Source organism: Schistocerca cancellata, chromosome 3 (genome assembly GCF_023864275.1).
Source record: "Schistocerca cancellata isolate TAMUIC-IGC-003103 chromosome 3, iqSchCanc2.1, whole genome shotgun sequence".
In the NCBI taxonomy this organism is placed as follows: Eukaryota; Metazoa; Arthropoda; class Insecta; order Orthoptera; family Acrididae; genus Schistocerca; species Schistocerca cancellata.
This window is the reverse complement of record NC_064628.1, coordinates 638,206,023-638,216,504: the sequence shown is the minus strand read 5'-3', so window position 1 is coordinate 638,216,504 and position 10,482 is coordinate 638,206,023. Positions and strand designations below refer to the sequence as shown.

The 10,482-nt window shown below is 43.2% G+C and overlaps 1 non-coding gene across 1 annotated transcript; it reads right to left on the bottom strand.

The window, feature by feature from the left end:
- Window positions 1-7,154: 7,154 nt before the first annotated feature.
- On the bottom strand, window positions 7,155-7,229 carry Trnal-caa (transfer RNA leucine (anticodon CAA)). Its single transcript has one exon. It is a non-coding gene; the product is annotated as a tRNA-Leu (tRNA).
- Window positions 7,230-10,482: the final 3,253 nt, after the last annotated feature.

Here is a 10,482-nt window from a genome sequence, read left to right as displayed (position 1 = left end):
TTCTTCAACGTTGGTGTCTACTTTCCTGATTACTCCCAGCTTATGGACAACGAAGGAAGGAATGTAAGCTTCTATATTTTTTGACTTTAATACCTCACTGGTAACTAGGAAATTAGCCTTGTCTGGGGTTTTCAGTTCCACCTTAACTTTTGTTTTTCCTGCTGAAGAGATGTTAAGATGTTAAGTATAGAATTCTTCACTTCTGGCAAGGAAATATGCAATAATTTTCCTAGTGCCATAGGGTGCAAGAGGCCTAAGTTTTTGTCCAAACATTCCATGTAAACTACGAATGGTCCCCTATCTGTACGTTTGTACAAGTTGAGAGACCTCGGAGTAGGTGCAGGTCCCACAGGAGGGGTGTTAGTTGCAGCATGTTGGTTAGGAGTGAGCCCAGAAGCAGTTGCGTCAGGGGGGTCAACTACATTTGAAACGTCAGTTACAGGTAAGAGTTGATTAGCGTCTGCTATGAAGGTTTTGGAATTTCTTAAATCCAGATTGGCCTCACTTTGTCGCTTGTTTCTCGTAGCGGAGAAGCTGGAGGAATCCTGTTCCGATAAATCCATATGCTCTTCTGCCGGCTGTACTCCAGATTCTCCCCGAACAACTGCTAACGAGTGGCTGATCACAGCCGTCGCGTTGTCCAATGTAGTTTGCTGGAGGAGCTGGTAAGGGTGCTGCATCTGGATGTAACCGCTGGGCCGGTGGTGGTTGTTGATGTTGTCCCATAGGGGCGTCGAAGTCATCACCCCCTTCTCCATACGCCCCACCATACATGGCGGGGCTTGTCGTCACCGATGGTAATGTCAGGTGTTAATGTGCCCAACAGAAAACCGTACCAAACGAAAGCTGTTACGCGCGTGCACCAGTAGGTAAACACAAGCGTCACACGGAAGAGCGACCGCGTAGCACGTCTTAACACTTCCGCGTCTGCAAGCGAACTGCGTAGCCAACGATAGCTTGAAGCCTATAAAACTAAAGACACCTGCAGACAAAACATCCAAAACACGCAAGTAAATCCGTCGAATTTTTTAAGCTACATGGGCAACAACTAAAAGGAAATGTCAGATTCCTCAAAACGGTATGCTAACTATTACCAAAATCCAAATTACCACACATTGTTGGTGAGAAAGTACGTCTTCCCGCAGCCGTCAAGAAGAGCGAAATCATGGCTGAGAAAAGGTTTGGCGAGAGTCTAAAGTCCATACCACTCTCAGATGATACTGCGACCAGTCATATTGATGCAAAAGCAGCTTACATGAAAAATCTATTGCTATCACTTCTTCATGATAGTCCGAAACTTGCAACTTGATACCGGAAATCTTTCCCAGTTTTTTGACGATACTGTTATGGGAATAATTGTGTTGGTATATGCACTGATGGGGCGGCAAAATTTACTGGAATTAAAAAGGGGTTCATTCCAAGAGCGTGTTCTGTTTATCCTTCTCCAAAATTCACACACTGCATGATACACATGGAGGTATTTTCTTCTAAAGTAGTACAACCAGAAGTCAATAATGTGTTGAATGATCCACTGAGTGCTGTGAATCTTGAGCTATAAACAGTGGGCTGTTTTCCATTATTCTGCTTCGCCGATGTTTTTGAGAAACTGAATTATCTTAACGTAGCAATTCAGGGCCGCAATGGTAATGTCATCTTTCTATATGAGAAAGCACTTGCATTAAGAGAAGGCCTGGACTTCGGAAAATCCGGATTGAGGAGGGTAACAGCGAGAAGTTCTCTTGTCTGAATGATATCGCTAGGGAAAGTGAGTTGGAAGTAGGTAAAATTAGGAGAACTGGCGTAGCACATCTAGAAAACCTTCGTCAAAAGTCCGCGAATGAATGTCCAGAACCTTAATTTGAGTGTAATTGGGTACACAATACGTTCGATACTATCATAACAGAACACTTGTCAACAGTCGATCGGGAAGAGCTAAGAGAATTCTCAAATAACAGAAAAGTTGGAAATGAATTTAAACCGAAGTGTCTTGAAAATTTTTGGATGCAGACCCGCAATGAATTGTCCAATTTAACAAGAAGAGCAGTGGACTTGTTATTACTCTTCGCTTCAACTTACCTGCCTGAGTCAACATTATTCGCAATGGAATTAATCGGAACGAAACATTGGGCTCGATTGCAGCTGGAATAGACACAGTGAGCTGCTGTTTCAAAGATACAACCAAGACTGGATCTGCTTTCTTCCTGAATTCTAGCACTTGCATCCTACTAAATGAGCAAATTTCAGAAAATTTCCGAATTTTTAGCCTTGTGAGTTTTTTTTTACTGCTGCTTAATGCCTTCTTGGATGATCAGTTTGAATATAACTGTTCTTAAATTAACATTAAATGTTGACTAGTGTTCTATCATTATTTGTACGCAGTAAACTTTTGAATATTCAAAAATACTGAATGATTTGAAAGCAAATATAGATGGAAACAGTTAAACTTTAGCTAACTAATTTGTGAACAAATTTATTAAAAATATGTAGTGAAATACAAATATTTACTCATTTCCAATAACTGGACACGTAGCCATGGTTATTTGTAAACCAGTTGTTGTTAACTTAGACCATCTTCGAGTAATACAAATATATGATAATTTTTTTTTAAATGTGTAACTCTGATGTGCCCGAAGGACACTGTCTCATTATTATTATTATTATTGTAGTTGTTGTAACTGATTGTTATAATAATTAGACAGAAGTAAATAGACATAGTGAGCCATTTTTGTGCCAAGAATTAGAAGTGCTGAGGATGATGGAAAGGAGAATGAAGGGGGGCGGGGAAAAACCATTTGTTTTAGAAGGGGAGGGGGCGATGGAAAATGTTTGAGAACGCTGGTCACAGATCATGTTTAGCCCTATTTGGAACAGCGGGTGAAATATAGGAAGCTAAGTCTCCACATTTTCGTAACTCTATGCAATCTGATCATCAATGAATGGCATACCTGAAGACATTTCCAGACTCTGTTCCTTTATGAACTGATTCCATTATCAAGGCTAGAGATGGTGCTACTCGGTATTAACTTGATGTTTGATCTCTAGTTTTCCTTCTCCGTGGTAGGTGACTAACTTTTTGTCAAGCGTGCATACTTCCCCTAAATTTGTAGCACTTACTGACACAATTAGGAAGTCCAGACATGTCCTGCAAGTGCAATTAACTGCACCGAATGCGGGATCTCAATTCTTAGCCCGATATTCTTTTACGTGACGGCTGCGCGTTATTTTGCGGTATCCTGTTTTCAGGTATGCAACGTCCGCCGTTTTATATATCACCTTCTCCGCATCTACTCCTAATTCTAAATGTGGTTCTTTTTACTAAAAAGGTGACAGTTGCAATAACATAAAAAACGCGCAACACAGTGGTTCAGGAGCACATAGTCATTCTGCAATTCTAATAACTTGTAAGTCGAGCCCTGATATGTTCAACCTATGCGTCTGACTTCCTTGCAAGTACCACAGGTTTCGCAGACAGGACTGTGTAATACAAATACGTAGGAGGCAGGAAGAGTTAAAGACGGAGATCTGGATATAATTGTAAAAGTTTGTTCCACATACAGAACAGGTAATGATTGTGGGATATTTTATTGAGAGTAGTCAACCGTGTCTTCATAAACGTCCTTAATGAATACAGAGAAGCGAATGATGTGGAAAGATTAACATTAACTGAATTTCCCATCGGTGCGTGGCAAAATATGATAACAATATTAAATAGTGAACCCTTCCTGCCGGCCGCGGTGGTCTAGCGGTTCTGGCGCTGCAGTCCGGAACCGCGGGAATGCTACGGTCGCAGGTTCGAATACTGCCTCGGGCATGGGTGTGTGTGATGTCCTTAGGTTAGTTAGGTTTAAGTAGTTCTAAGTTCTAGGGGACTTATGACCTAAGATGTTGAGTCCCATAGTGCTCAGAGCCATTTGAACCCTTCCTGATGTTCTGGAAAATAAAATTTATTTGGTCACGAATCTTCTTTTGGCTTCTTAGGCCATCATCAGATGACAAGAGAATGTCGCAAATCGAGATAAAATCACGTGTGGCGTTTGCAGTTATTATTTATACATAAGATACTAAAGATACAAAAATGATAACATCTAGACTGCTTACATAGTGAAGTATCACTGTCACGTATTATATAAAAAGATGTTATACTTTTCTGTGTAAGAACTCTACGTGTCATCATTTTTCTATCTTTTGTGCCCTCTGTATAAGTAATATCTGCGTAAGTCGCACATGATTTTCTCTTTATTTTCATCATGCAGCTGTCATGAGACGAAGGTCTAAGAAGTCCAAAACCAGTTCGTGACCAGACGAAAATAATTCTGCATAACATCAGGATGTGTTTCCTATTTAATACAGAAAAGTTTAAATATTTTACAACAATTAATTTATATCTATGTTAAAAAGTGCTTCCTCGTTGTTACCGCAATAGAATATACTCTAAATTTCTGGAATATTATCTATGTCTCTAGAAAATATCAAAATTTTTCGAAAGATCTCAGATCCTCAGATAATTTCTGCAATGTTCTCGAACCTAAAATATGCTATATAATGATTTAGATCTTTTTTTTAAGCTAGAAATATCAATGCTGCGTTCTACAGATTCCAGTCTCTGCAAATTTGTAATGTGATTTTGGTGTAATTAAGATACTACACTATTGGCCATTAAAATTGCTACACCACGAAGATGACGTGCTACAGACGCGAAATTTAACCGACAGGAAGAAGATGCTGAGATATGCAAATGATTAGTTTTTCAGAGCATTCACACAAAATTCGCGCCGGTGGCGACACTTACAACGTGCTGACATGGGGAAAGTTTCCAACCGATTTCTCATACACAAACAGCAGTTGACCGGCGTTGCCTGGCGCAACGTTGTTGTGATGCCTCGTGTAAGGAGGAGAAATGCGTACCATCACGTTTCCGACTTTGATAAAGGTCGGATTGTAGCCTATCGCGACTGCGGTTTATCATATCGCGACATTGCTGCTCGCGTTGGTCGAGATCCAATGACTGTTAGCAGAATATGGAAACGGTGGGATCAGGAGGGTAATACGGAATGCCGCGCTGGATCCCAACGGCCTCGTATCACTAGCAGTCGAGATGACAGGCGTCTTATCCGCATGGCTGTAACGGAGCCTATCAGCTCGGAGACCATGGCTGCCGTTACCCTTGACGCTGTATCACAGACAGGAGCGCCTGCGATTGTGTACTCAACGACGAACCTGGGTGCACGAATGCTAAAACGTCATTTTTTCGGACGAATCCAGGTTCTGTTTACAGCATCATGATGGTCGCATCCGTGTTTGGTGACATCGGGGTGAACGCACATTGTAAGCGTGCATTCGTCATCGTCATACTGGCGTGTCATCCGGCGTGATGGTATGGGGTGCCATTGGTTACGCGTCCTGGTCACCTCTTGTTCGCATTGACGGCACTTTGAACAGTGGACGTTACATTTCAGATGTGTTACGACCCGTGGCTCTACCCTTCATTCGATCCCTGCGAAACCCTACATTTCCGCAGGATAATGGACGACCGCATGTTGCAGGTCCTGTACGGACCTTTCTGGATACAGAAAATGTTCTACTGCTGCCCTGGCCAGCACATTGTCCAGATCTCTCACCAACTGAAAACGTCTGGTCAATGGTGGTCGAGCAACTGGCTCGTCACAATACGCCAGTCACTACTCTTGATGAACTGTGGTATCGTGTTGAAGCTGCATGGGCAGCTGTACCTGTACACGCCATCAAAGCAAAAAATGGTTCAAATGACTCTGAGCACAATGCGACTTCACTTCTGAGGTCATCAGTCCTCTAGAACTTAGAACTAATTAAACCTAACTAACCTAAGGACATCACACACATCCATGCCCGAGGCAGGATTCGAACCTGCGACCGGAGCGGTCGCGCGGTTCCAGACTGAAGCGGGTTTAACCGCGTGGCCACACTGACCGGCGCCATCAAAGCACTGTTTGACTCAATGCCCAGGCGTATCAAGGCCGTTATTACGGCCAGAAGTGGTTGTTCTGGGTACTGACTTCTCAGGATCTATATCCCAATTTGCGTGAAAATGTAATCACATGTTATTTCTAATATAATATATTTGTTCACCTGCATTTATGCTTGGTGTAGCCATTTTAATGGCCAGTAGTGTAGCAAGTGTAAAATCGCAGCGAATATTTCAGTAATATTTCGTGAGTTAGTGATTTCCAGTGTTCATTCGTTCTCTGAGCGTAAGATACGGATTCTATTTCAAGCTTCAAGCTACTTGAACGCCATCATCAGAAAGGCTCTTCCACCGCTGTTCAGGGCGTCTCCACAGACGTTTTCGCTGGTCATCGCAGCTCATTTCGAAGCGAGACACAGTTCTACTACAGTCTTTGAGATTCCAGGCCGAAGACGTATTTGGAGACGCCACAGACAGTAATAGGATATCAACCTGACTGTCACTCACCAAATGGCCTGACAATCGGGTTCAGTCTAAGGTGCCATTTGCTTTCATACCGAGAGCATTGTCGTCCGTGGCACCCTTACGGGTCAACAGTTAGACGATTGTATTGTATGCAAGCCATTCTTGGCTTACATTTCAGCAAGATAGTACCCAGTCCCACTCGGCGAGAATTTCTACTGCTTGTCTTCGTGCTTGCCAAATCATACACTAATCAGCTAGGACATCAGATCTGTCTCCATTTGAGAATGTTTGAAGCTTTATGGGCAGGGCACATTTTGCGACGTTATTTAGCTGAGGGAACATCGATTGTGGTGTGATCTAGCGGGTGAAAGACAGGTGGAAGACACGATTGCTGGTTTTCTAGATACGAGAAACACCTTAGTTGGCTTTGTACATGATAGGGATGCTTTGGAATCTGTTATATCAGTGACAACAGTATTTGCGAGTGAAAATATCAGTCTCCACAATTTTTTTTCGAGTTCTCACGTAAAGGTCTTTGCAGATGGGATAAGTTGCTAGTTACTGAGTGGTTTACAGCACACTCCACCTCGCTAAAGTTTCGGGTTTGTAGAAAAATAAATTCCAGTCTATATCTTCGGAATTACGTTGCGTGACCGATCAGTAGGACACTGCTATGTTTCCAGAATGAGATTTTCACTCTGCAGCGGAGTGTGCGCTGATATGAAACTTCCTGGCAGATTAAAACTGTGTGCCCGACCGAGACTCGAACTCGGGACCTTTGCCTTTTGCGGGCAAGTGCTCTACCAACTGAGCTACCGAAGCACGACTCACGCCCGGTACTCACAGCTTTAGGAGACGAGGTACTGGCAGAAGTAAAGCGGTTTGTACCGGGCGTGAGTCGTGCTTCGGTAGCTCAGTTGGTAGAGCACTTGCCCGCGAAAGGCAAAGGTCCCGAGTTCGAGTCTCGGTCGGGCACACAGTTTTAATCTGCCAGGAAGTTTCACACTGCTATGTGCTTGATATCGAGAAGTATCGCATAAATGGTGTAATATTATGGCAAACAATGTGAAAATACATGAGTTCTTGTAATCCCAGAGTCTGGAGATGTGTGTAAAAAAGCAAGCAAGGAAGCAGGTCGGGTTCAGAAACAGAAACGCGTTTGTGCCTAGGGGAGCCGACCCCGAATTTGTGGAACAGTTCTGAGAGTGACTTCAGTGCACTGAGAGTGCTCTGTTCACGCATCGGGAGTGAATGACTTGTGACAGTCGGCTGTGAGAAAATATCTAGTGCTGTGAGGAGTATATACAGTGCTGTCTGTCTTCGTGGTATATGTACGAGTGTCTGGCGGTCGATAGCTATACGAATGATGTAAAAGAGGCGATTTTGTATGGTGCAGGATACGAATTTTATGTTTACTACATCGACACGGTACATGGTGATATATATTGCCGCGTTGGAGATCGGTTTCACTCTCTAATATTCAAGTTTACACCATCAGTGGCAGAGTGGTGTAACCGAGTGGTGTAACCGAGTGGTGTAATTTGACGATCTGTAGGCCACTTTGTGGGGTTTAATTGTCAGTGCAAAATGGTGATCTGTACAAACAGTTCTTTACTGCTGAAAGTCATGTCTGCAGGTAGAAAAAAAAAGGCAGACAGTGCTCCAACACCTGTGGCATTTGCAATTCAGCATATAAATGCAGTAAGAGCCAATCATACCGCTCCATTCATTCACAAGACATCTCTTGTGCTGGGACACAGGAGTCCTTACAAACTAATGCGAACAAAATGGAGGCAAGGAATCTACAGAGAGTTCTGATAAAGCAAGTGTTCAAAGACGAGGCAGACCATCCATCTCTGGTGGGGATAACATCACTCATCCACCACTGTGGCATTAGGACATCTCCAGACAAACAGCTGTAGGATACCGAAAATTACCACCATTTTTGTCTTCTCTAGGACAGTGTTTCGAATTCTGTTTCTGTAATTGTTCTGATTTCCCCCTATCTCTGCTTAGTTAGTACTCTCTTTCCAGACAACAAGAATGCTTTTATGATTAATGAAGTTTTCATGCGTGTGCACAGCTGTGATGAAGGCTTTTAGTGGTGAGAACGTTTAACGTTTCTGAGGCATATGGCGACAATACGACGTCACGATTTCCAGGAAGGGAATATTTGATGTCTCATTAGGACTGTCGGTAAGAATGCAATCGGTGCTATTCTGGGCTATTTTCGTAAACAAGTCCTGGTCGCTGCATGAATGTTTTGCGGTGATGTCAGGCATTCTGGATAGTTAAGCACACGTGCACAGCTAGACGCAGCTCGCATGTTGCGTTAGGATCACTAGGAACAGTGCAGCCTGTGCTATTCTAGGAAGCAATGGAATGGATTTCTGCAGCGTCTGTGAAGGTGAGTTGCTCGGCAATTAGGTCGTCACTGTCCCACAGGTAGAGAGAGGGATCACACCAGCAATGGTGAACACATTCTAGTGGTCCAGAGGATGACTTGGCGCTTATTTAAATAGACATGTGACGTCAGTATAACACTCAAAGAACTCTAACTGTAGACGCAGCTTGCACGAGTTATAGGCAGTGGCATGACAGCACTGGGCTGCGTCTGACTGGCCCTGAAAAGTGTGTGCGCATGTTGGAACAGTTGACTGATGCATTGCGTTTTTTTGCATGCACTGAGTGTTTGTGCACTACATTATTTTCGGGTGTTTTAGCGTCGTGAGCGTTTTCGAGTAGCATTACACATGCATCATTTCTTGACACTTTCCGTGTTGTTTGTGTGTCTGTGGAATTATTTTGCGAGCAGGTCTGTAGGCTGTGCAATGCATGATTTCGACAGTTGACAATTAGCAAGCGTGTCAGCAGACCGTTTTACATGCATTATTTTGACAATTTAGGAATTGTTTGCACCTCTGCACATCAGTGCACTGCATTATTTTGGTGATTTACGAGTAGCTAACAGGTCTGTAGACTGTTCACTGCGATCTCAAACATGCGAGGGTGAGTGTTCTGTATCAGTGTAGTAAATGAACTACATGAAATCTGTCCCTGAATATATTGTATGCGTTATTTCGACAGTTTATAATTAGTGAGCGTGTCTGCACATCAGTGTACCACATTATTTACGAGTTGTTTGCGTTTCTGTATGCTGTGTATTGTGACGCCAAGCATGTCAGGGTGTTTTGTATCAGTGGAATAAATGTACTGTGTCAAATACGCCCCTTAAAAAATTGCTAGGAAATAAATAAAAAACACCCCTCCCTCTCCTCCACAGCCTGGCACAGGATGGGTTATTTTCCCGCCATTTTTCTCCCCAGACCTCCATTGGATGAAAGTGCACTCTGGTAGCAGTACTATGTAATAGGTCAGTTGGACTCCCAACCTGAAGGTGGACCCAGTGGATGGAGCTACTGCCTCAAATTGTTTAAATAAAGACTTACATCCATCTTATCCAGCACAGTCTGAGTCCTTTCCCCGCCAATTGCTATGAAGAGGTGGTGGTTGGATGACTTAGGTTAGTGGAGGTAGCTCAAGTGACCCTTTTTCCCACCATTTTCTTAGCTTGGTGGAAGTATCAGCGTTGTGTTGCATTGGCCTGCTGGAATTTGAACTTCCCATCTGCGGTTGGGGGAGGGGAGGACAGGGGGAGGGGAGATATTTAGGTTAGTGGAGGTAGCCCAACTGACCCATCTTCCCGCCAAAATTAGAACTTTCCACCATGAAGTCAGTGCGATGTTGCCGTATGTATCGCCATTATCTTGGATCCGCCATCTTGAATAAATTTGGCAATAATGGACAGTGAGGTATAATGTACTTTGTCCGACTACTGTTATTTCCTTCAACAGGGCATTAAATATCAAGTATTCAGGAAAATTACCTGCTCTTATGGATTCTGTGTGTGGTCTACTTTCACAGCGCAGATACATGTACAAGATGACAGATAATGGACAGATAATGGATTTCGAGTTTAGTGTTCTGATGCTAGTCAATTTCCTACAAGATGTGCACAGTAAGGCAAGAAAGCACACTAACATTTCTGGAGTATGAAGATTTTTGTCATCATTTGC